The sequence below is a fragment of the Chroicocephalus ridibundus genome, chromosome 1 (assembly GCF_963924245.1).
Source record: "Chroicocephalus ridibundus chromosome 1, bChrRid1.1, whole genome shotgun sequence".
Lineage (NCBI taxonomy): Eukaryota > Metazoa > Chordata > Aves > Charadriiformes > Laridae > Chroicocephalus > Chroicocephalus ridibundus.
In genome coordinates this window covers 111,311,095-111,336,111 of record NC_086284.1, presented here as the reverse complement: position 1 = coordinate 111,336,111, position 25,017 = coordinate 111,311,095, and the positions used below count along the sequence as shown (strand labels likewise).

The window sequence follows — 25,017 nt, the reverse complement described above, 5'->3', positions numbered from 1 at the left end:
ACTTCGCTGCATACACCTAAATTTGCGACATACTAGGCTCCCTTTTTTTTTTCCCCAACCTTAGAAATTTGAATTATTATGAATCTTTAATACCTTTCTAAGTTTTAGACCTCTTGACTGTTTCCTACCATGTAAGTCAGAAGTGGTATTAAATCTCACATTAAAGTCAATGGAAGCTTTAGTAGGAGCAAGTGAGATTTTTTTGTTTTTAAAAAGGGGGGGAAGGGAAAGAAAGTTCTTATTCTCTTTCCTTTGTGAGAAACACTAGATAGACCCTTTTAGAAACAAAGCCTCTCATTTGTCTTGTAGTAAACATAAACCCTCAAACCGAACACATTGCCTCAATAAAATGAATGCACAACAGCTCCGTACTCATAACAATTTTTTTAAACTACAGCAGATCTTGCCAAACTACTGGTTTAGGAAAATACGGAGCACGCTAAAATTGGTCTGCTTTTTCAGAAGACACATTAAGTTTGTATTTAGTGCACACTGCAAAACATAACTCCAGTTTCTCAAAGTGTAAAACTGTTTCTTCAAGTTTGTCTAATTCTTAATATTTTGCCAGTAGTACAGCTGTCCGTCCCGTCCACCACCCCACCCCCACCCCCCAGGTAATTGCTTTAAAGAATCAGAAATACAAAGCTTTCGCAAATTTTTTAAATGCACCCAAAGATTTCAAAACCTTTATAAGACCTTTGTCGCTTTTCAATTATTTTCGTTTGTGGATGATTAACAAGTATGTCTGCATGCCAAAGAGACACAAAGTGCACTCTTCAAAAGGCATGAATCTACTTAAAAACACAGATTTGCTAAATTAAAATACCATGAGAGCAGTTACTTTCTTCAAACAAAAAGCAACTTAAAATTAATTTTTTCAGCTTTGCAAACTTTCATTAACATCACAAAAATGGTTTGAGCTATTAGAAATATACCTAGCTTCCATAATCATGAAAACCAACACTATGCCATTATTTCATCTTTCCTGCTGTACAAGTGAACTACTATTGAGAAGCCACGGATAAGCAGAACATGCAATATTGGGAAAAAAGCAAACTGAGAACTCATTTCAAAAAGATAAAGGAGGTGGAATGTTTTGGTCACTACTGTAAGTAGAACTTATATTCTTTTATATAAAAGTTGTATACATAAATACCAGATGTTATCCTACAGGTTGTTTGAGCTTTCAGTGGTTAATGGCTCATCAGGTGTATTAGGGAGAGAACTGACACAAAACACTAAACCTTTCCTCGTTGCAACATTTTGCGTGTTAGTACCAACAAGCATCAAACAAAGCATCACCAATCAATAAAGTATTGACCGTTTAAAAAATAAAAAGACCAAATGTATTTGCTCACAAGGGCAAAATTAAGATTATAGTACCCCACCCCCCCAATCTAACAGCTGTACACAGAGTGCACCTACACAGACGGCTGCACATCGTGGATCCCAACGTTACCCAAAGGATCTCCCACGCTCATGAAGCAGCCTTCTCCTCCGATCTGTCGCATTCACCATCGGAATATAAAGAACAGATGAGAAATGTCTGTGGGAAGAACCTCATGGAAAATTTCCTTCCCTTAATTCTCTTCTTATGTATGAGGTTTTCCACAGCAGGAGCAATTTGGCTCTGGAATATTCATGCTCACTTCCACCTGACATCAAGGTTCATTTCCCTGTGAAAGAGTCTCTAAAGGATAATAAAATAAAAGCCTGAACACTTGCAATTGGCATGTAATAATGCAGAGAAGCACTGAAGACTACTCCCACCCTAAGCAAAGGGAATAAATAGATAATCATGGAAAAGAAACTACTAAGATCTTCCAAAAGCCGTCTTAAGAACGGAAAAAGAACCTTGTCTTTAAACATAACAAGTATCAACTTGTAATGTACGTGTCTTTCAAGGCAAGATGGGTCAGAAATTCATAAAAAAACTTTTTTTTTTTTTTTTTTTAATCCAAACTGGAATGCCCAAGCTGCAGCTTGCTGACCAGATCCCATCCACTGTAACAATTTATCTGGCCAGACGCCCACTCCTTGCTGTCCTCCCCAATGCCTAATTAGATACGGGAAGGAAGCAGGCAAGGGCTAGAGGAATTACTCTCACATCTGATTTCCCACCGCCGTGTTTCATGAAGAACCTGCAGCCTCCCCTCTATCAAAAAAAAAAAAAAAAAAAAACAAACACCTGGGCACAGATTATCGTGCAGTAGCGATGGATCGCGTTCACGGAACTGTCACATGGAACAAAATTCACATATATTAAGAGGCACATCTGTTAGCATGACCAGTCCTGTGTCAGCATGACTGTGTATTACCCATACATTTCTGTTACAACATATACATGGCTCCATCCCAATGCAGTTATCCACACGGTTACAGACGCCGTCATCTGTGGCCCAGACCCTCTGTAACAAATGCTGCTCCCTGGAGAGGCTGGGCACTAGTTCTCCAAATCAACAGGTTTCACGCCAATCCAGGCAAGAAATGCCTTAAATTGGGGTATGTTTCTTCCTTCCAAAGCAGGTACAGTTCACTGAGGAAGGTTCTCCACGCTCACTGAGTAACATTTAACTGTAAGTTGAGAGTGACTGCTAGCTGCCACCACAACTCGATCAGGGCGTGCATACTAATGCTCTTGGACTGCTGCCATATTATCCATATATGTTTTATTATAGCTCATCTCCTTAATGTGCAAGACATTTATCTTTGATTCTTTCAAAATGAGAAAGAGAAAAAAAAAAAACCCACAACCCTGATACTGCAGAACTGGTTTTAGCACAGTTCAGACTATTTGAACTGGGTCAGTCACTGTAAGCTCTTCAAGCAGATGTTTCTTTGTCATCAGATACGAGTAACAGCACTGAGTTATTTTTTGCCTTATTAATAAAACTTTTCTGAAATGTAAGGGCTAGAATTTCTAATAACAATCAGGTAAGCTTCTAGCCACAGTTCTTCGATTTAAACAGCAGGAGGTCTCAAATTTAAAAGCACACAAAAATAGTTTTACCTGGGGAATCAACCTGTATTTTACTGAACCTTACAACAAGCACATGGATTGGTAACTACAAAGACAACAGCGATTGAACCTGAGCAGAAGAAATTTAATCACATGAATCAACCTACTGGCTTCGACAGTAGTTAGTCACGAGGCGGGGGAATGACAAACAAAACTTGCAAAATTGAGTCCATAAATTGAAGAGCAGATTAAAGACCATGACTGATTGGGGGGGGGGAAATAAATTATAAAAAAAAAAAAACACCAACAAAAAACAACACAGACACCAACCAGTCATGACCGGAAATATGAAGATCTTCCCATTTCTTAGGTAGACAGTGAAATCAAGGAATGCAAATGAGGAAGAGCATAATTTCAAGAACAATGAAGGCTTACTGATACGTGCTTTTGGAACAAAGCTATTGGACTGTACTCTGTTACTTTAAAAAACAACCCCTTCCCAATATTTTTTTTTTTAAATGAACCTCCTCAGATGTCCTTCAAGAACATAATTAATTCTAAAAACCTGAGTATCAGTGGTGTGAAAAAAAAAAAACAAAACCAAAAAAAAGCAACAACTAAAACGTGTACTTAAATTAACTCAACCAATTACTCATAAAAATTTAACAACCCACATGGAAACAGGATTTACTAGTCTTTCACAATGCTAAAGAACACGTAGAAAATTCTTTAATCCACCCAGCAAGAAAACAACTTTCCACTTGTCAGTTGTTTGCTTTATTCAATTTATTTCCTGTTTCACTTTAAATGTAAGCAACTACTAAAGTCGTACTTTCTTACAGCCACCACCATGACATATAAATGTGACACAGTGTCATTCACCATCACAGAAACACTGGTTATATATTACATGCACTATATACACTGCATTACCAACTCCCACAAGAAAAAAGGCAGGAAAGGGCCAAAACCTCTGACTAGTTTTTTTTCCTGTACTTACACAGCTCAGCTGCTCCATCAGAGTAGTTACGGTTTCAGTTCCTAAGTAGTAGTCTGTATGGGATCACTAAAAGCACAGTACAAACCTGGACATGGATGTGAACTCTGGTTTCTGGGTCTAGGTCTATCGCTGTATGGTAGCGGTGGGTGAGCTCTTTTCCTCCATCAGTTGCACATGGCATTTACACCCTCCTACTTTGTTCTCTGCTCCTGCTGCCCCCCCTCAATGTATCGCAAAAAAAAAAAAAAAGGTACATTGGACAAAGCATTTCCACGCTCTTTTTAAAACAATTTAAAAGTTCTAACATGTCAGGCTTACAACCTGCTGAACTTGATAATGTCCCCGTAAACAATTTTTTCCCCTTCAGTCAGATGTAACACACCATAACTTTAGTTCTATGGATGTAAACAAAAAACACGGACTGAATAGTCAGTCTTCTACTGCACACTCTCAAAATACTACTCATTTCAGAAAAAAAAAAAACTTGGCAGTGTGTAGCTCGACGTATAGATGATGGTTTTATATGCAGAAAGATGCAGAATTTTTTTTAGTTATGTCTCATAGGGATGCTCTTGGGCCAGAACACTCCTGTCCTCCTGTGTGATGTCTGTGATGGAGCCAGGGAGCTAAGAGGCTGAACACTGCTGCTCCCCAGAGAAGGGAAGAAGTTGTTCCCTGGAGAGGGAGACTATGCGGGACAAAGAAGCTCGTTCCCATGGAGGCTGGCAAGTAAGAGGTGAGACCTGGGCTCTGCTGGTCCATCCCTCCAGAGCAGCCACCAGCACAGCTGAGCACCTGGGTTACTCTCTCCTCTTGTAACAGCCAAAGAGAAAAGCAGAAACCAAACCGCAGAGTTACAGTTTTCCATCAAGTTCTGTCTTGCACAGTAAAACTTTTGCAAGGGGCATACCTAGTTGCAAATCCTCAAAGAAATTCAGATTTTTGCCATGCCAAAACTTCACCAAATTTTTCTTTTTTTTTTTTATAAGTTTCTGGAAAAACTTACTCTGGGAGAAGGGAGAGAGTGTATTTTAAATAATCCACACTAAAAAAAACCTGAAGGATACAGCTGCTGCAGGCAAGCAAAAGAAAAATTGCTGGTTCTCATTTTTGATTTAAAGAATGATACCGATGTCAAAAGACCCAAAAAAAAAAAAAGTGACACATGACCTCAGACATTTATAATGAAGAGGTTTAAGGATTGAGGTTGATTTCTCACCAGGAAAGAACATATTCTGAGATGATTTAAAGTTTTTTCAAAGTTACAGAAAGCAACTGTTTGAAAATACAAGTAAATAGATCAATAGGTCCCACAGAAGTATTTAATGCTAAGGGTGGTGGAATAAACTACTACGGGTGGTGACTGAAGCAGAAACTTTAAATGAGTTCAAGAAAGATGAAAATTAGTTTCCAAGTTAACAATGGAGCAGCAGCTTCATATCAGTCACTTTGCTTTTTCTTCATGAAAGGTAAGTCTTAATGTTATGTGCCATCATTTTAGCGCATCTTTTAGGTCTTTAATATTGTATGCTATTTGCCTTTATTAAAAAAGTAGGTTGCACATCCATTTTATTAAAACACTAAAAGGAAAAACTGACACCATACCAAATGCGCGCAGCACTCATGCATGGATCGGACCAGCCTTCCCCAAAACCGCATTTTATGTGGACTCAGGCCACCACAGGCCTCAGATATAACTGAAAGGCATCCTGAAAAAGATGCCCCCTGGTACTACAGCTGCCCCACGCTGAAACCTGCACACCCAGCCAGGTCTGACGTCTTTCCCACCTCATTCCCCCCCCTCCCTTAGTGACACAAGGGGAATCATTACGCAGTCCAAGGCTGTGAGACTATTTCAGCTTTAATCTGTGCCTGCAAGATGACCTGAATACACACCTCCAGGGCTACGCTGAGCTTGGGCACTGTCAGAAGTTTGTCCTAAACTCTCAAAACATTTGATGCTGCTGTTATTTTCAAGACCTAACTCAAGAGTAGACCTGTTTGAATATGCCTTGAAAGAGATGCACAGGATATACAGGAAAGTAAATACTGCTTAGGAATACCTGTCGGGCCAAGTAGTATAAATGGGGGGGGGGGGGGGGGGGGGCAGAAATTAAAGACTTAAAAGAAAAGGCAAGGATTCCACAAAAAAACCCACACAAAACACACAGGAAGAAAGCACATCATTCCAACCAAAACAAATAAAATAAGCAATAATGAAATGAAAAGCAGGAAAGCAGGGAGATTAAGAGCTAAATCAGATTTAATCCAAATACTTTAGTCAGCCATGTTGCAACACAACTGTTGCGTTATTTCCTATATTTCAATCAGCATGCACGCACCCACCCAAATAGCTGTATCTTAATCCACATCAGTTTGGTTTTGCTACTCTGCTCTAGATTACATCTTTGCCTTCCCCGGGACTGAAAGACTTTACTAAGGTTTGGCCATACAGCATGGCTCCTCACCCAGTGCACTTTGTGGACCAACAGAGCCACCACACCTCTCCAGCCTCCTCAGTAGCATCTCCATCACACGCTGCCAAGTCAGTGCCTAGGTCGCTCACAGCCCCAGTACAAGAGCAATTCCTCAGTGGCTGAAGGTCAGGACGCAGAGATGAGGATGAGAAGACGACACGGGGGAGGGTGGCAGGAAAGGGAAGAAAAAAAAAAAAAAAAAAAAAAAAAGGGAAGAGCAAAAAGGGGTGGGAGGAGGGGGAAGCGGTGTTTCCAAATACGTAGTGCCAATTAGAAAAAGAGAACCACCGCTCTAAAAATGTAACTTTAGGCTTTAAAATACACTAGGTGAAGAATCAGCCTTACTGTTCAATTAGCTAGCTTTACTGGCTATGAATCCAGCTGCTAGTATTACTTCAGCTTTCTCCGCCCCCGCCCTCCCCCCAATCACAGTTTCATTGTGAAAGAATTTAATTATTATTTTCATTACCAGACGCATACATTATAAAATGAGCCTGCACAGAGACAATGAGCACTTTAAGGAAATAGGTGCAAAAATTAGAATGATCTGTTTATCCTTTTTTTCTGGTAATAAAAATGAAGTCACTCTCAACAAGGCTACCTTTTAAAAAACACTTTAATAAAATAACTCATAATAGTCGTAACACTAAATTTGACACCCCTCCTTTTCTTGAAAAAGGATTAGGCCACCATCTTGAATTTTAATACAACTTAAATCAAAACAGGTGGGGTTTTTTTTATTAACTTCCCTATTAAAAAGTTCCTGAAAAAATTAACTTGGAACACATTTCACATTAACAGATTAGTAAAGCTTTTTTGTTTTGTTTTTGGTTTTTTTTGGTTTGTTTTTTTTTTAAAAACAAAATCGGTTCCAGAGACATCATTATACTGCGTACCCAGAGAAATAATACTGCACCCACCGTATAATATGCTGGTATCCCAAATAAACAGCAGGAAAAATTGAGAGAAAAAAAATTAAATGGAGTTTGCAAGTAAAATAAAGATACATGTATTTATTTAGGAGTTCTGCAGCATAAACAAAAAAAAAAATCTCAAAGTCCTGAAGTAACAAAAGCAGATTTGTATGGATATGATGGAAAACAAGCAAGAAAATGGTAGCATCTGCATATTACTTACAGTCCAAATAAAAGATTAAAATTACTGACTTCTACCAATAACAAAACATGAGTTCTTGTGTTTTATGTAGCCCTATTTAACGATACAGCGCAACACTCCAATTTCACCCAAGAACCAGCTTCAATAAATCACCTGCTTTTCATGGCCCACCAAACATGTGCTAGGTGATTTACAGGTAAGCGCCAAGCCTGTCACCAGAATGTACACTCTGCGCTCCAGTAGTGGTGTCCCAGTGGAGTTCACTGTCTGACCGCTTGTCACGTCTACGCACGCTCACCTGTAAATCAGTCACTGCTAGATGGAGGCAATTCAACCAGCTATTACTTCCAGCTCTTTGAAGGTACTTCCTGCTCCAGAGCTGGAAGAACTATAACTATACATGCACTAGCTTCTTGACTGTGATGCTGCAGGACCTGGCCTCGTAGCTCGACCCACCACTGGTGTCCATGTACACTGACACAAGAGGAGCAAGGAGTCACAATGGGTTGGCTTCTGCTGCTCCGATACGCTTCCCCGGGTGGATGGTGTATGAAGATGTGGCAGAGAGGTGATACCCTTGCAACACTTCAGCATAAATCGTTAGCCTTACCTGGGCAGATCTCTGGAGGCCCTGGAACGCCAGCTTCCATTTCGAAAAGGTGTTAAGTCTTTACTCAACTAGGATGGAGGGCATCTGACACTTAACCACAAGCCATAATAACAGAGCACCCTTGTCTTTCCATTCTTAGATGTGGATGCCAAGCCAGAATGCACTTGACCAAAGATGTTTACAGTGTAAGTGCCTGTATCTGAACAGGTCATGTCAGTCTCCCTTGGCAGCCCGTGGGAAGAACTAGGCTCTTCTACTGAACTCATCCTATGGTACAGGTTAAAGGAGGTCAAATGAATCACACCCTAAGTGCCTATTTGTCCCCTGCCTGGTAAAGAGTTCTACAAGAGTTCTGCTTCTCTTTGCTGAATATATACAGGGTCTTCCTCTCACCTTGTCACTCAAGAGGCAGGCATCTATCACACAGGTGAGATAAATCCCAAAGCACCATCTTAATCCCCTCCACTTAAGAATCAGCAACTAAATACTGCCTGTGTAAGTTCTCAGAGTTTCCTGCTCAATACAGTGGATGCCTGCTAGGGGTAACCCCAGTCCTTCACATAACTAACTGCCTTTAGTTACATGACACCAATTAGCATGTTTATTTCAACATATTTGGCAGCTTGCACTTACTCCTTCAGTACTTTTCCCCCCAGATGTCACAAGAATTGCCTCACTCTGGGTAGTAACTCTTCTCGTTAGCATAGAAAGTTCCTCTCTTCCTTACCAGTCTTCAAAAAAGACTTAACAACAGATCTTTCCCTTCAGGTGTGACCTATATATTTTCTTCTAGTTTATTTCCTTTAAGTTTTCCATTTCTTAAGCCTTTTTTCTTTTGTTCTACAGTATTTAAAAAAAAAAAAAAATATTATCCAAAATCTGCTGAAACCTTCAATCTTCAGTTGACTTTGAATGAAGACACCTGATCAGGTTTATCTTCTCTGTTACCTCTTATTTTTCCTTAGAGTCCTCATTTTTATTGGATAGTCAAGAACCAAAATTATAAATATTCTCGAGTTCTCTGACTCTACTTCTGTTTTATTCCCTAACCTTTTAAAAAAAAAAAATAACTTTTTTCCTTATTTCTAATCTCTCTAATTCCTCTCCTAAACTGTTCCCAAAGCTCTCCAGAAGCCAGACTGACTGGAAAAGGTTTAAAACGTGTTCAGGAAAGGGAGGCAGTTAGACTTTTTCTATCCTGTCCAAAGCAGACACGCAAGCTGAACTCCCTCAGCCTGTAGGACCAGGCAGTCTCTCACCTGGACAAAAACAAGCATGATGCAGCTGTACTGTCAAAAACTGGTCCAGGCTCCCTGAACTACGGTTTAGGGCTTTAGGTCAAATTTATCTCCCCTCTTCCTCCATCATATCATAGAATGGTTAGAGTTGGAAGGGACCTTCAAGATCGTCTAGTTCCAACCCCCTGCCATGGACAGCGACACCTTCCAGGTTTACTCACAGCCCCATCCAACCCAGCCTTGAACACTTCCAGGGATGGGGCATCCCTGGAACAACAGCTTCCCTGGGCAACCTGTTTCAGTGTCTCACTGCCCTCACAGTAAAGAGTTTCTTCCTAATATCCAATCTAAATCTACCCTCTTCCAGTTTAAAACCATTACCCCTTCTTCTATCATTATGCTCCCTGATAAAGAGTCCCTCCCTCTCCTTCCTGTAGGCCCCCTTAGGCACTGGAAGGCTGCTATAAGGTCTCCCCAGAGCCTTCTCTTCTCCAGGCTGAACAACCCCAACTCTCTCAGCCTGTCCTCATAGCAGAGGTGTTCCAGCCCTCTGATCATCTTCATGGCCCTCCTCTGAACTCTCTCCAACAGGTCCATGTCCTTCTTGTGTTGAGGACTCCAGAGCTGGACACAGTACTCCAGGTGGGGTCTCATGAGAGCGGAGTAGAGGGATAGAATCGCCTCCCTCGACCTGCTGGCCACGCTTCTTTTGATGCGGCCCAGGATGCAGTTGGCTTTCCGGACTGCGAGCGCACATTGTCGGCTCATGTTGAGCTTCTCATCCACCAACACCCCCAAGCCCTTCTCAGCAGGGCTGCTCTTAATGCATTCTCCACCCAGCCTGTATTTGTGCTTGGGATTGCCAAGGTTATATCCTTCTATAACCATAGTCATCTTTGTTAGCTGTTGGGCATTTGCCAATAAACGTTCAGACATCTCACAGCAGTTGTCAAAGAACAGAGTTTTTCCAGGCCAAAGTTATGACTGTATTTATATTCCAGCAGTTCACTCCAGCTTTGGTGTGCAGTAGTCATGCAGCACTAGAGACAAAACCCTTCCTTTTCAAAACTACTCTTGCTCCTGAGCATTTTTTTATTTTTTTCACTGAAATGACCAACCTCATCAGAAACAGCACGGCTAGGAAAAAAAGGCATCAAACACCTTCTTGGGGGATAAAGCAGGCCCTATTAGCATCTGTTCATCTGCGAGGCTTGGGGAGGGTACTTTAAGCTTGAAGAACTTGGCAATAGTTTTAATGGTCTGACAAATCTCCCTTCCCAGCAGGAAGGAAGCTCTCTGTGCCTGGCAGTGAACTGTAGAGTCTTCCACAAAGCTGAAAGAAAACAGCACTTATCTAAATTTAACTTGCCATACTTTCAAACTGGTCTCTGTGAGAAAATGTCTTTTGCTTTCATTTCATGCAAAACGTTCAATTAAATTCTCTCAGGAAAAAAGCCCTTTTATGTATAAAGGCACGTATGCTATTTTTTCTTTAAAATGTACTTCACTTGTCTTCCCACGTGGCTGAAGTGGAAGATCTTAGTGTACTGATTATAAGCCAACATTAACCTGCCTTTTTTTCAGGGGCAAAGGAGAACAGGAGAAGCACTGAACAATTCCTCATCTCCATAGGCAAAGAAATAAGATCGGCCTGGCGCAGCGCCCGCTCCGCAAGCTGACTCCACCGAACCAGGTTGGGAGCGCATTCCACCGTCAGAAGTCCTTCTTGAAGAACTTCCTGCCAATGGGTACTTGACATTAAAAACTAGGATGATCTAGGTCAAGTATCCTGGTTGACATTAATTGCTATGTTGGATCAAAAAAGCAGGCAGCCACTCAGCCAGAGCTCAAGTCACGTTAGGCTTAAAAGCAATCAAGGCCAAAACCTTGAACTGTACCCAGAAGCCAGAAGGAAGCCAAGGCAGCTGTTGAAGAACTGACCGAGCATGTTCTTACCACCCATGCCCTCTCTGCACAGGCAGCTGCCTGCTTCTCAAACCGAAGCTTCATAGCACTGATGGAGTGCAGCCGCCTGGAGAACAGGCTGGCCTCCAGCCTCACGCAGAGGTCACCAAGTCAGACTGCCTCCATGACATGGAACCCCCTGAAGTCCGCTCTCCTGTCTCCTGATGCAGAAGGCTGGGAGACTGCTGGCTGCACATACCTCAGGAAAAAAAGCAAATTACAAAACACGTATAAAAGGACAGATGAAACACTCCAGTTACCAGTAAACTAGTGCCTTCAGTGCTGCTACTTTTATCTCTACATACTCCAAAGGCAAAGAACATGCAATGTCCAACTGGAAAGATGACCTGGAAAAGCAAGTCATCTTTTTGTTGACAAGAGCACAAGACTGGATGACGCTCATTTGTCCGGAGAAGTCCGGTGGTGCTTTACACCACCACGCATGAGAGTGCTGAATGAAAACAGAATTTAAAAAAAAAAAAAATTCACCAAACCAAAAAAAAAAAACCCACCCAAAAACCCACCCCAACCACACTCCCAAAGAAAAGGATCGCCTTTTTTTTTTCCTTTTCTGTTTTTTAAACAGAAAATGCAATTCTGTTGGACTACTACATAAAATAAAAATGACTGCAGGATGATTTTTTTGAAGGCAAAGTAGGTAACAGTGCTAAGGAAGAACCTGGAGAAAGAGAAAGCAGTAGCGAGATGGATCTGAACTCCAATGAGAGCCACAAAGTAACCTACATGAGTTTTTGGGAGGGGATGGACAGACACACACCACACAGTAACAAAGTACTCAAAGCTATCACTGTTGATGAGGCAAAGACCAGAATAAAGGATTTAAAAACCTGAAACACTGATCTGATACCAAAGACCTCAGATGATTCCCCCCCCCCCCCACCAAGGGAAGGTGATCTATTAGGAACAGTAGTAATTTTGAGAATGCACCTTACTAATGCAAACAAGAAAGACAGAATTCAAATTCACATTTTCAATCCCAGAGTTGTCACTATCGCCCATGCCAAGAAGGTCCGATTCTGGAACCACTGCTCATGTTGAAGGGTATCTCCTTCCACATATTCTGCTAATTTCAAAATGTTACTTACAGTAGATAAAAAAAAGTTTAAGGTACATGATGAGTTCATGTAAAGAAGAGGCAACTCCACAAGCCCTTGCAATTAATATATTTTCCAAAGCTACAACTGAAACAGAAAACAACCAGGGGCTCATCTTACCTATCCACACAGCTTGAACAACATGGCCTTTTATACAACAGACATAAAAGGAACAGATTAATTTTTAAAGAGTAAGCGATGAAAATATATAGTTATACTCCATAACTCATAGCAGGTTTCCAAATTGTAATCAATATTTTCCTTTGCATTTAAGCACTGCTGAATCTTAATGCTTTTTAAATGCCCAAGTGCCAGAAAAAAAAAAAAAAGTAATTTTATTATAGAGTCTGACTGTAATTTCTGAAGTTTCTTGCAAACCCAATATGGGTTAAGTGCCCATTTGTATTGTTATAAAACTTCTTTACAGTGCTGTAATACAATACCTGAAGCAACAGACCCTGGGCTAATATTCAGCATACAACCCAATAGTTACATGTAGACCCAAACACAGCTGGAAAACCAAAAAAGTCTACAGCAAGTCCAACAATATTTGTATTACTTTATTCAAAAGTTTAAGAATACAGGTGTCAAAATATACTTTTCAAAGAAAGAACAATATTTGGAAGTAGTAATTTATCAGTCAAGACAACTATTTGGCAATTACAGCATGTGCAATACTGTTGACCATTGACAGCTCAGTTAGTCCAATGACGACACAAAAATACTCCCCTCTCCCCTCCCCTCCAGAAAAAAATACAATCTCTTTAGTCAGTAAAGATACCTAACTCTTTGTCCAAGCTTCCTGAACGACAATTTTGGGCCAAATGTGAAATTGTGTCAAGAATCATTTCCTAAAAATCTAGCCAGTGTCATTTAAAAAAAACAAAAAAAAACAAAAAAAAACCCCACCAAACAACCAACCGACCACAAACACACACCCAATCCAAACAAACATAATGAAAAAAACAACCTAAAACATAATGCCTTAAAACGTACACTTTTTTCCTGTCTATACAGCGCATACTGTTCCAGACCCAGGTAAGGCATAAAATGTTCAAATATGGCAACAGTCAAAACTAACCCTATAAGTACTCGTAGTAAAAACTAAGCAGCATTTCTCAACGTGAGCCAACGGGAAGCACCACAGTCTGCCTCTATTACCGGGAGAAATCCTGGTCAATCTCCCAGTGATTACAAACTAGAGCAGAACTTTCGTTTACCTATTTGGACACTGGGAAAGGGTTCCTCACAAAAAGCGTGGTCGGCCACTGGAACAGGATCTCCAGGGAAATGGTGATGGCATCAAGACCGTCATAGTTCAAGGAGCATCTGGACAACACTCTTCATCACATGGTATAGTTTTAGGTAGTCCTGCAAGGAGCAGGGAGGTGGACTCAATGATCCTTATGGGTCTCTTCCAAGTTGAGATAGTCTATGTTTTTATATTTGCAGTCAACAAAGTGTTGATACCCTATTAATACTTTGCAAGAGGCTTTTTTGATTTGGAAATATCCAGTCATGCCTTTTCTGCTCTTTCATTCGTATAAGGACATCAATACTTTGTGACAGGACTCCTCCAGCCTTCCGAGCAAAGCTCTGGACCACTTTGTATTGAACAGGTATTACGTACGCAAATCCCTGGTGCAGACGACGGCTGCACAGATTAAAGATTGATGGCAGGAACCAAGAATACCAACCAGCAAGTCCAATGTCTATGTTGAAAGAAAGATGCCTCCAGAACTGCAGATCTCAGTGCCTTTGCCCTGTTACGTGTGGCAGCCAGCTACATCCCAGCCGTCGAGAGGGGAACCAGCCAAGGTTTCACTCAGCATTTGCACAGCCTGGAACTGTCTTTCTGCATCGCTAGGACTAGCCAGGGCCCCTTAAGATGGCTAAAAAGGAGGAAGGTGGAAAGGGCTTCTTCAATTCAGTGCATTTGGGCTGAACACGCAATGCAATACTGAAGCTGCAACACACACAACTCCACACCTCCCTTTGTGAGGCACCTCTTTGGAAGCGCCCATATCTGCTCACAGATTTCCTAGTTTAGCGCAATCCAATCCTAGAGCCCCCTACACTCATCTCTCTCACTGCTTTAAGTGATGCCTCTACACCATACCCACATGAAAAAAAAAAAAACAGGAGGAGAGCATTTAAGAGATGTTTATCTCATTTTGATTCTACAATGAGTTGTTCATAACATGCTAGGGTTTTAAAAAACAAAATGCCTTTTTTTTTAGGAGGAGAGAAGCTCCAGTCTTTCAAAGCACTTTTCTATGAATGTGCTATCAGCACTTCTAGACAAATTTAACATATATGGAATTAACTCCTGTAGAGCATACTTTATTACTTGAAAAACAGACACTTCTTGCTTTTGCCATACCTCCTTAAGAACATTACTTTAGTTAAAACAGTGTATGTTTTCTAAGCTATTAAATAAATTGATACACTCTAATATTAGAAAAAAGTTACTTTTTTTTTTTTTTAACACAAAACCTATAAAGTGGTAAACTAAAGAGCATAATTCCATTTTGCCTTCTTACTGTTAATTCAGTTGGGCTATTAGCTAAGAATGTTTTCATGTTCCTGAGTCAGAAAAGTCTCATCAATCTGAACTTACGAAACTTGATCTGCTTCTTGTGACTGAGGCCTTTTTAATCCAAGTTATATTAACATTTTCATGTATACCTACTATTTCTGCCTACAGTGTACTTCTGGATGACAGAATGGCTTGTTTGTTGTAATGGCAGTTTCCTAAGTTTATTCCACTTTTTTTTTTATCCTGTAAGCAAACTTGTAGGTCACTTAAGGCCTGTCCTCTTCACCTATTATTACAAAACCTACAGGAAATGAGCAGTCTTCATAAATTCAGAGGGGTTTGTTGATTTTTTGTTTGTTTGTTTACATTAGTTTAGACCAACCAATGCATTCAGAAGTTACTGTGGTAATATGTGCCTTTTCATAAAATACTGGGCTAGAATAGTCACTTATTAACTATAGTACAGAACTGCATTTTACGATGAAAGAATGTAACACGTATGAGTCAGATTTTCAATTTAATAGAATTTCCTTTAGCAAAACTAGAGTAGAATATCTCATAAGCCTGACTCAAAAACATCCTCTACTTAAACATCTGATTATGTTTTTTCTTTACTTTGGAGAAGTGCTAAATATAAATAAATACACATGGAAAAACCAGGACAAAATGCAGAGGGGGGAAGCACAAAAAAACAAACAGAAAACTTCCAACACTAATGCAGTCTCTTGGATAGAAATACTCCTGTTCAGAGAATCGCGTAACATACGTAACTCGCATTTTGGTTATGCATCTCTTGCTGCTGTTCTTGATCATCTGCCCATAGGCTCAGGTGATAAAACAAAATAAATAAATAAATAAATCATCACTTCCAGTCACTCTCTTTCCTGATCCTGCAGTAAGCTGGCTCTGGTAATGAAGACAGCAGACACACTTATATTTTTAATAGGACAAATAATTGCACCTCCTTAAACTGCTCCCAGCAGAGCAATGCCACTATCTGTGCCCGTACCGGTGAAGTGGCAGGACTGATGGGCCAGGGGTAGGACTTCCCTGCTCAGTGAAACCGAGCTGTAATATTTGTCTGTGTACTTGGTCTTTATAGCGTATTTCCATACCTAATTAAGTGAATATTTCCAAGCTTTCCTTCACATATGCAATGTCACCCTTCTGTGCAAGCAAAAATTTCACATTATTTGACACTGAATTAAAAATAAAATTGATTAGCAGAGGTTAGACAACTCCCATCAATAACAACTTTGAATCCCAAGTGCATTGACCACGTATACAGGTAAGGGAGCATTTGCCTCTGTATTAAGAGGTCAAGTAAGAGAAGTACTTCAATTCCTTAAACCAAAGCACAGGTCAGGTTCTTGCTGCCTTCTAATCTCTAAGTCTAGCAAAGGAGAGAAAAAGATGAAAGCCAAAATAAGGATATTTATTCTGTTTGTTTCTGAATGACGACTATGCCTGGTGAAAGGGTTACCTGTTGTCTGCCCTGGTCTTAGTTTTGTTCCTGACTAATCCACAGGCTGGTCTACTGCAGTGCACCACTAGGAAGATGTTGCCATTCTTGCTTATGTTACAACAGCATCTTTTCTTATATTCTATTGTACTCTATTGTTAAATAATGCTTCCATGCAACTACAGCCAGGTGTTTTGTCAGTGCTAGACTCAAAATCCACTCAGGAATGCTGGCAGAAGCCTGCAGAGCTCTGAGATGGGGAATACCCTTGCCACAGACCTCCCTTCTGGATGCTCAGGCCAACTTAAGTCCTCATGTTTTAGTCCTGCCCCCGTAAAATTTTAACAACCCCATTCTTACTCTGGTTTAGTGTGTGCACTCCAAAACACAGCGAAGTACTATTTCCAGCTACAATTTCTGTGCTCCTGTATTACAAAACAATCATTAGCATAGGAAACAAAAAACACAGTTAGACTTGGGGGAGGGGGATGGTGGTGGTGGGGAGAATCACGTTTTCCTTGGATATAACCTGCTCCTTCCAGCAAAAGTAAACTACAACAACCAAACCACCAGTTAGTTCACAGGAGACCCTGCAGTTTCTGCAATTTTCATGTTGAGCTCCCCCTGGAATCAGTGCACAGTACGGCGAAAGGATTGACTTGGAAAAGGTCCTCCTTGGAAAAGACACATTTACCACAATATAGCTATTAAAAGGAACAACTAAAATAAATGTTAGTTAGTATATTAAAAGAGAGCGTTAACTGTTTGACCACAAACTCAGCCTTTACCTCTAAAAAAAAAAAAAAAAGCTCACTTTCTGCAGGCATTAGGCTATTTCCCCTAACTTTGTGTGTGTTCCACTTTAGTCTGATGTTCTCTCATACTCAGTAATGAAGCTTACAAGAACGGCAAGCAGTAAAAGCAAATAAAGACAGGCTTCCCTCAGAGAAATAAATATTTTTAAGCATCAGAAATGTGTAATTTGGCATATTGAAAGAGATGCATACAGCTATTCCTTTAAAAAGACTCTTTTAGGACCAAAATCTTTTATGTTCTCTTTCTCACAGATATATGTTCACATGCTCTAATCTATTTTTAGAGTGTCCTTCCTAGATTAATTTTTAAACTCGAATCTGGATACTTTTTCCCCTTTCTCTGCCCAGATATCCCTGTTGAGCCTGTCTGTTCTGCTACTGGCGGCAGAAAGGACGTGGAAGTCAGCCTGCCACAGGTTTGCATCCCACCTCTTTCCCACTAAGAGCAGAAACACCAAAATGGTGATATTCACCCATGTATATGAGAACAGGGCACGACACTTACAGGCCAAGACCCATAACTTCTTACAGCACGCATACTATTATATGTACTTTCTGTCACAGTAGGTGACAGAAAGCCATCTAATTTAATGCTGCAATGCTTAAAAGGAGAAAGAAACAGCACTGTTTCCCCAAACTTTATAGAAAATAGAATACATAAGCATACCTGCCTGCATTTGTCAGCTAGCCAGCCCAGGCTTAGGTTTGACAGTACTTCTGTAACAGAACAAACCCACCACAGACTTCACAGTATAAATATACAACTAAACCTTCCAGCAGTTTTCTCTTTACAAGATATAATTCAACTTCCACAGCTTTAGCTATGTCTGATACAGCTCACAAATGCGACAATTTTAACCAAAGTCTGTTTATATTTTTTTTATTTAGAAGGATCTTGCACCTGTCATATAGACCTGTTGTCTATCCAACACACACATCTTTTGAAAGGAAAGAAATGCTTCAGACAACCAGTGGTGACAGTGCGCACTATTTGAGGAAGAAGTAAGTTGCTTTAGACTAAGCCAGCTATTCCCATTCCACTTGCAAACAGCAGGGGGGGAAAAAAAAAAAAAAAAAAAAAAAAACAAACACACACCAAACCAAACTGTAATGGTTAAAAGGAGGTGGGGGGAGGAATTAAACCAGCTATTTTACATCAGCTAAGCAATGAGCAATACCTGCGGACCAAAATGCAAGCAGCCACTGATGGATGTTAAAGCCCCTCTCCTGGCTGGGAGGTACAGCATGGATCCATTCCTTCATTTTGCAGCCTAGAACTACTATGTGTTTTTTGGTTACACATCACATTTTGCCAGTTTTCCACTTGTGAGAGGTCATCCCCTAGACTGGCTACCAGGCTCAATATATAACATGTTTTTCTAAAACACATTTTAAAGCTATTAATGCAATGATTATATAAATAAAGTACAAAAAAAGGGGGTGCTCTTGCCTCTCAACTGCTTAACAAGTTGTAAAATTAAAGGATATTCACCCTAGCCCAAACGGATTATTCAAAATTCCTATCATCTGCACACACTGCTAAATAACCGATTCATTTTATGAATACTTTCCTCACTTGCCGAGAGACAAAGAATCAAACAAGTCACACAGAAGTTAAGGTGCCGAATCGTGGCGATATCCTTAACTCTGCAACAAGCGGTAGTTCCAGTGACACAAGTATTATGTTCTCCGAGTTTCAAATATTTAGGACTAGCAAGCCTCCACATCTCTACTACATTCTGTACTGCAGAATGTGTACCGCATTAGGAGGCTTTCCCAGGAGCTAAGGATGCCTTTTTTTTTTTTTTAAACATCTCTAAAGAATGCCCACTGCTAGAGCCAACTCAGTCCTTCTCCCATTTATCCATCCGCACTCTTCTGTACATTCAGATGGAACAGAAAAATACTGGGTTCTACCACTGGACTAGGACAGCTCAGGTACCTTCTTCTCTACATACGCTTAAGGCAGGCCAAATTCCTCTTTGCATCTTTGCTTCCAATCACTTTGCTCCACCAGTATGCCTACTGATGGCGCCCACAAATAAATGCCATAGATTGTACTAACACATAAATTACCACATTTCTCTCACACATGTGAAGGGGGGACATGTAAGTGAGTATTATCACTTAGGCACAAAAAGACTGATTTATTTTTTAAAAATAATAAAAAAAAATGTTTTCCAGTATATTTAGCTCCTCTAAGACAAAAATATTTAAATAAAATATGTTCACTTTAAACAGAGGTCTTCAAATAACTTCAAAACTGTAGCTGAGATTTGTTCAGGCTTAGATTACGTATGCATGTAGCCCCAAGGACTGGCAAACCGCACTTGTAACTTTACAGTACTTGTACTGTACTTCACCGTACTTGTAAACTGAGGGGAAGCAATGCACATGCACCACAGTGTATCAAAATATTTAGTGCTGGTCAAATCCAATGGGAGACAAGCCTCCTGGTTGTACCATGGTCACTGAACAACACAATGTAAACCACTTACACATTTCCAGAAGAACATGGTTTATGCACACATTACACACAAGTAATCTGCAAAGACTAAATAGCACACTCGGTAGCCAAAGAGAGCTAACAGAAGTACAGAAGATACTATACCTTTTTCTTCTCCTCTAGTCCCATTTTAGTAATTATCAGTTATTTCTACATATCTTAAGTGACTCACTTGTAAATAACACATACAAGAATACAGTGCTGGAACACACCATTACTACGCGTATGGGGAGTCAGAATTCAGAAAAGTCAGGTTACAAATATGTTTGTGTTTACATATTTGTTTACATAGTCTAGTGATTAAATCAAAAGAGAAAATCATAGGGATATCTGCCCCTACCTTAATTAGTAAGGCTATTTATGCAGGCTGAAAGGTAACCATGTATTTGTTTCTCCAACTCATTTTTATTTATTACATCTGAAGAGCACTATATTGTTTGTACTCTTCAAATCACAAGAAGCCTCCAAATATCATTTTTGCAGAAAGGGTTTTTAGAAGTGACTCATTTAGAAATTTCACATTTGATCCATCTGAGCGAGACCTGTTTCACCCAGAAAGAGTAAGGCACTCATTCACCAGAAAAATATGAAAGCATACAACACAATCACAACTCACCTCCTCCCCAGGACTTCTATCACTACTTTTTTTTTTTTTTTCCTAAAATTTATGCAAGCAAGCTTCATCACTACAATTTTAAATATGTCATAAGGTGGTCCTCTGCCCTAATTCTTCCTAATGAGAAGGTATGAGGTCATTTGAAAAGAGGTTTTAAATATGGAATATAAGCTAGGACTGTTAAAAAAAAAAAAAAAAAAAACAACAGCAAAAAAAAAAACCTACCACAATCCCCACCACCACCAAATCCAAAATACTCAACACCTATAAAGCTGCCCCCACACTACGTGCTTCATCCCCAGGATGGCACGATAGCTGTTCGGGAAGCGTATTTGATGTTCCTAGTATCACCAGCTCTAATACACCCATTGTCATACTCCTTCCAACAGCATTTCTCGTGCCTGCAGTTTTGATACTGAAGCACTATAACTGCAGCATTCAGGAATTTTTCAGTATTTTACATTACTTTCCCGAATTATTCAAACAACCACTGCTATTTCTATAATCCAGGGCACCTTGTCAGAGTTCTCTGAATCCTGCAGATGATCTCCATGTGGGCAAAGGTGTTGTTTGGGTTTGTTTTGGGGTTTTTTTTAATTATTTAATTTTTTAAAAAAATTATTTTATTTAAAATTATTTAATTATTTTTTTAATTATTTAAAAGAAAGTAAGTTTTCCACAGAAATAACTGTATGATGCACGTGGAACCGCTGCATTTCCAAGCGGCTCTTTGCTCAGCAAGGAAGGGCAGCAGGTGAGGAGACAACACACCCTGACTTTGGCCATTCCACCACAGGGAAGGGACCTTCTGCAGAGGAATGGGGCAGGTCACTAAGGTCAGCAGAACCGCCATGGATAAACCTGACAAAGTCCACCTGCCACAGCACCAAGCAATAAGCTAACAAGAATTAGATCAGATAGCAGGTCTACAAGTGTTTATAGCCCATGACTCAACTTTCCCTCCTGTACAGTGACCTTTAAGGAGGACAAGAAAAGAGACGAGCATGCTTATATGTTAAATTCACACAATCCATTATCCAAAAGAGTAACTGATATCTGAGGCTCTAAATCTACTTAAGTAGCAGAACAGCAATGGCCTACAGTATCCCCAAAAGGCTGCAACAGAGGAAATTTGATTGTTTCTTGTGAAGCATGCGCAATTTTCCTCAAAAAAATAACAACAGTCATAAGGTAGGAGCCACACAAATACCGTGATCATCAGCACAAAGAGGATATTATAAGACCTGCTTTAGTGCTTAAGTTCAGATTTGCAGGGAAAAAATACACCTGGTATTTGCCTGACAAGGCTCTGAAGGCATAAGAGCTAGAGGAACCATACAGTACTGTAGCCCAAAATACCCACCCAGTATTACCCCAAAAGTCATGTCCAAACACCGTTCATCTCCCCTACTGCATGTTAGAATACTTTGAAAACAAAACCAGAGCAGGGTAACGCAAAAGTGCAATCTCCTGGAAAGCCCGAAGAGCACACTGAATGGACCTTTTTTCCATTAAGGAAATTCACAGTAGAAAATGACTAGTGATATAACTTGCGGTCCAGAGGATAAAGTTTGAGAACACAACCTTTTATGCATTTCAGATCAAAAACCAGTTCGGTCATATGCATGCTGAGATAGCCTTGGGCATACAACAAACTAGCTTAACAAAAAAAAAACAAACCACACACACACAAAAAGACAGAGTTTGAGAGCAAGCACTGAAGACAGCTGTGTTGAAGAGCCATATATCCAAAAGACACGATCAAACTTTCGTTCTTGATATTGCAAGCCAAAGACAAACCAGAGTTCAGTAAACAGTAAATGCGATTCTGCACAACCTCGTTATCTTTTCATCTCAACAGTTAAACCTACGTGAGGGAGTGCAAAGAGGTTACAGAATGCTATCAGCACGGTTTATTAACATTCCTTTTGCATTTATTTTGTAGCAGGATAAAACTTAAGGTAGCAGAGAATTAGACACCAGTAACTTGAGAGGACCAGGACTGATTCTTGAGAAATCATCTTGACCTCCAGCGGCAAGAGGAAATTTTTCTTCAAGAAACTCTTACATGGCCGCTGCTGAGCGGCTCGCAGCAGATAGGCTCTTCATACGTTAGCTAAGCAAAAGTGAATGACAAAGGTGCATAGATTCTTCTCTTATTTCCCATAAATACGGACTGAAGTAATAGACAAGGGACATTTTCCAACTGTTTTTGCCTTTCCACCCCAATAACTATACACCTCTTCTCCATTATTCAGGGAGTCCTAGGACTTTAACACATGATCTTGGAATTCAGGTGAAATTTTGGCCTTACTGAAGTCAACAGCACCATTCCTTCCAATTTCAAAGTTGAAGGATTTCATGCTCATCTGTGGTGTTCCTTCTCCCTAATGCACCCCCCGCCCTTTTAAATCATTATATTCTGGTTTTGAACTTTAGCTTCTGATCACCCTTCTAGCATCTCATCTAAGAGATATGTTGCTCATCTCTCTTCTGAAAGCACCTTTAGATCACTTCAAGTTATGATCGTTATTATGAATTCAAGAAAGATCAACCTGTTGTCCTAACTGCATGTTTAGGAAACACAGACTAGAACCTGAAGCCTTCAGCTCTTTTAAGTACGGGAAAGGAAGGATGCTCTTGGGTATGGAGCTATAGGGTATCTCCGCAAGCCAGAAACAGTCAGGTAAGACTATTCATTGTATTAATCAGCCTTTAAAGGATATTCTCATTGTTGCATAGTTAGTTTAGCACATAAAGTTTAGCAAGAAGTTAACTACCTCAACAGCAAGGAGTCCACATACTACTCTTGTCAGATAAGAAAGAAATGATAAAAGCAAGTACACTGCAAAGTAAGGCCAACACAGCCAGCAGCCCTTGCTGCCTAAACGGTTCCAGAAGGAGCCGTGCAGCCCAAGTTTCAGGTAGCTTTGTCCTTCCCCATCAAACTCAGCCCAGTACAGGAGTGGCAGAACACGCTTGCTTGGACACCACCACCCACCAGGGATGTCTGCTTCTCCGGCTGGGAAAATGGCCGTGAGCAGGAAACGATAAAGGTGTGGGAAAAGAGGGGTTTGGGGGTTTTTTTTGGTGCTTTGTTGGTGGTTTGTTTGGGTTTTTGTTTTTGTTTTTGTTTTTTCAATATGATCCTTGTCACATACTCACCTTTTTGGTAACTACAAAAACTCCAAAGTGAGCGGAAAAACAACACTCGGGCAAGAAGTTTTTTCCATAAATGATAAGCAAAACAACTATGTTCAAACACAGTTGAGGGGTACAGACAAGGAAGTGGAGGCCTGAGCCCCCTTCTTTCTACTGCCTGAGAGACGGAAGGCAGGAACCGATAACTTGATGTTCCTTCCCTGCTGTTTTACACTGCTTTTTCACCTTATTTGGGCAGCAGCAGGAAAAAAGACAAAAGAAGCACCAAAGAACAAAGCCTGAATCCCATTCTGGCAAAAAGTGGGAGGGAGAACAAAAAGACACAAGTGGAAGTAGATGGACTACTTATAGCAATTATTGTCAAATATTTTTGCACTTCCTTCCTTAATGTAACTCCTTTCCTAGACAAAGACCTACAAATAATTTTGAAAAGGTTCCCTTTGTAGAACAAGGAGAACGGAAGACTGTAATAATAATATGCAATGAAGATAAATTTTCCCAATAATGCAAGCTACAGGAAACACATGGAGGTCAAATAAAATTATTTGATTATTATTTGCCTTTTCAAACACTATTTTCTTCAGCTGCTAAATAAAAACATTATGAAGCCATTTTACACAGTAAAATTTAACCTTATATTAACCTTCCATATTAAGTAAACAAACCTTTCTAGCCAATAAGCATCTCTGTGAACTCTCCAAGATGATAAGCAATACCTTAATTACATTCATTTACATGACTTTGAAATTGTTCCAGACCAAAGTCAACGACTACAAGGTCAAAGAGTATGGAAATCTAAAATAAGGAGAAATCCATAGTCGGCCAGTTTACACAAGCATGGTACAGCATCCTTTCTACCCAGTTTGCAAAGGGTCAGGGATGCCAACCTTTTCATCAATTACATGAAAAAACCAAACCCTCTGAAACACCAAAGACTGAGTGTATCCTTTTTTTTTTTTTTTTTTTAAACAGACTATTCAAAATGGAAAACAATGGACACTTTGGAATTGTTTTTAATGCCTAATGGCCAAGTCGTATGAATCTTTTATGCAAATATTTTATAATATTCTAACTGAAAGGCATAATACAAAGGAAGTTATATTCAAAAAAAAAAGGTGCAGCTGATTCACTGACAATTACAGAGTACTTGGTATAGGGCCCCGTTGTATTCAGTACTGCTGCACTGAGTAGTTCTGCTGAGATTTATCCAATGATGAAAGTGCAACGGTAGAAGAGATGCCACCATACTGATTCCACATCACCATACTTCATGAACTGCACAGATTCAGAGAGAAGCCCAAGACAAATAAAAAGGAAAAAACAAAACAAACAAACAAAAAAGTAAATCACTGCCTAGAGTTCCACTCTCATCAAAGCTAGACCATATCCTTAAGATATGGGGAGAAAATATCCTGTGTTCGAGTCCTGAATATAATC

At 40.0% G+C, this 25,017-nt stretch overlaps 1 protein-coding gene across 10 annotated transcripts in view; it reads right to left on the bottom strand.

Annotated features, from left to right (window-relative positions):
* NRIP1 (nuclear receptor interacting protein 1) overlaps positions 1–25,017 on the bottom strand; it is a 174,667-nt gene that overhangs the window by 68,586 nt on the left and 81,064 nt on the right. The window contains exon 3 of one of the 10 annotated variants that reach the window (XR_010072693.1): positions 13,310–14,372. The exons of the other annotated variants lie outside the window; for them this stretch is intronic. The gene's annotated coding sequence lies outside the window, so the exon portion shown is untranslated. Of the gene's footprint in view, positions 1–13,309; positions 14,373–25,017 lie in introns of those variants that run through there. 10 annotated transcript variants of the gene reach the window in all.